Genomic DNA, 1,936 nt, shown 5'->3' with positions numbered 1-1,936 from the left:
AAAAAAAAAAAAAAAAAAAAAAAGAAGTCCCAAACAGATACCTCACCAAGGAAGATAAACAAATGGCAAATAAGCATATGAAAAGATGCTTCGTATTACATGTCATCAGGAAATGAAATTAAAACAACAATAAGATACCTCTACACCCCTACTTAGAATGGCCAAGATCCAGAACACTGACAACACCAAATGCTGGTGAGGATGTGCAGCAACAGGAACTCTCATTCACTGCTGCTGAGAATACAAAATGGTACAGCCACTTTGGAAGACCTTGACAGTTTTTTACTAAACTGAACATACTCTTTCTATACAATCCAGCAATCATGCTCCTTGGTGGTTACCCAAATGAGCTGCGAATGGACATTCACACAAAAACCTGCAAGAGGATGTTTATAACAGCTTTACTTATAATTGCCAAAACATGGAAGCAACCAAGATGTCCTTAAGTGTTAAAAAAATAAAATGAGTTCTCAAGACATAAAAAGACATGGAGGAAGCTTTAATACATATTAACAAGTGAAATGAATCAATCTGAAAAGGCCACATGCTGCGATTCCAACTGTGATAGTCTGGAAAAGGCAAAACTACGGAGACAGTAAGAAGACCAGGGATTGCCATGGGTTGGTGGGGAGGGAGGATAAATAGGTGGAGTGTGAGGATCCTTAGTTTGATATTAAAATGGTGGATACTTGTCATTACACACCTGTCAAATTCACAGAATGTACAACACCAAGAGTGAACCTTAAAATAAGCTAAAACTTTGGGGTATGATGATGTGTCGAGGTAAGTCCATCTATTATACCAAATGTGCCACTGGTTGATAGCAGGGGAGGCTATGTGTGGGGGTGGGGGGAGTATAAGGTATATGGGAATATGGGGATTCTCTGTACTTTCCACTTAATTTTGCTGTGAACTTAAAACTGCTCTAAAAATAGTCTATTTTTCAAAAAATACACCCAACTATATATATATATGCCCATAATCAGTAAGTTCAATGGCCTATTTTAGATGGCAGTAATAAATTCTGCTCAGGATACTGTGGAAGACAGAGAACAGAGTGGTCATCTATGCAAGGCAGTTGGGGGACAGCGATGGCCAGGAAAGCCCTCCTAGAGAAGGTGAATTCGGAGCTGAATGTTGAAAGGTGAGGGCGTTCTAGTCCCAAAGCCTGAAGACACATGTTCTAGCCCAGTGTGCATGTGAAGTAGGACCGTTTCTGATGCAAGTGCTTTAAAAAGCCCAGTCAATCTCTCAAGCAATAAAAGACAGAATTTACTGAGTCATATAAATAAACAAGCCTGGACACAGCTTGCTCCAGGCTCAAAGGACAGTTCCACGACACAGTCTGTATCTCTCCATTTCTCCATTTTGCTTCTTCGGTGTTGGTTAATTCTCTTGCTTCCTGTAAGACAAGAATAGCAAACCCAGCACCTTCTTACTTACTTTCAGTTCATATCAAGTGAGAAGAAAGCAAACAGGCTGAAAGTGAAGGAAGAGATTGTTTCTCCAGACTCCTGTTTTATCAGATGAATGCTGAGTAGATAGCAGGGGGCAAAAACCCCAGCTGAGCACTATTAATGGAGACCTGAAATACATCATGTGTTCAGAGAACCACGTGTGGTCCAATAATAGACAGAGCACCTTGTGTGATAAAGACTAGAGAGGTGGAGCAGAGACCAGACCATGATTTCATCTTTTAGACAACAGAGTTATTGAAAGAGTTGATGCAAGGGTGTGCAATTACCAAATTCCGGTTTCTGAAAGATCACACGGACAGTGGGGACGTGCTGTGTGAGTTGGCCAAGTAACCGGGCCCCTCTGAGCTGCTTCAGTTCCCACATCTGTAAAATGTGGACAACAACAGTACCCATACCATAGAATGTCCCGACCCGCGGGATATTCAACGCAGACCCTGGAGGGGGGAGTGGGAATTGGA

General features: G+C 41.6%; 1 pseudogene; it reads left to right on the top strand.

Moving 5' to 3' along the window:
* The first annotated feature begins 1,091 nt into the window (after positions 1 to 1,091).
* The window catches only part of LOC103604043, a 9,848-nt pseudogene continuing 9,003 nt past the window's right edge, over positions 1,092 to 1,936 (top strand).

This window comes from Galeopterus variegatus, unplaced genomic scaffold (assembly GCF_000696425.1).
Source record: "Galeopterus variegatus unplaced genomic scaffold, G_variegatus-3.0.2 Scaffold4933, whole genome shotgun sequence".
NCBI classification, from domain to species: Eukaryota; Metazoa; Chordata; class Mammalia; order Dermoptera; family Cynocephalidae; genus Galeopterus; species Galeopterus variegatus.
The sequence above is the reverse complement of the archived record's forward strand: the minus strand, read 5'-3'. Positions and strand labels throughout refer to the sequence as shown.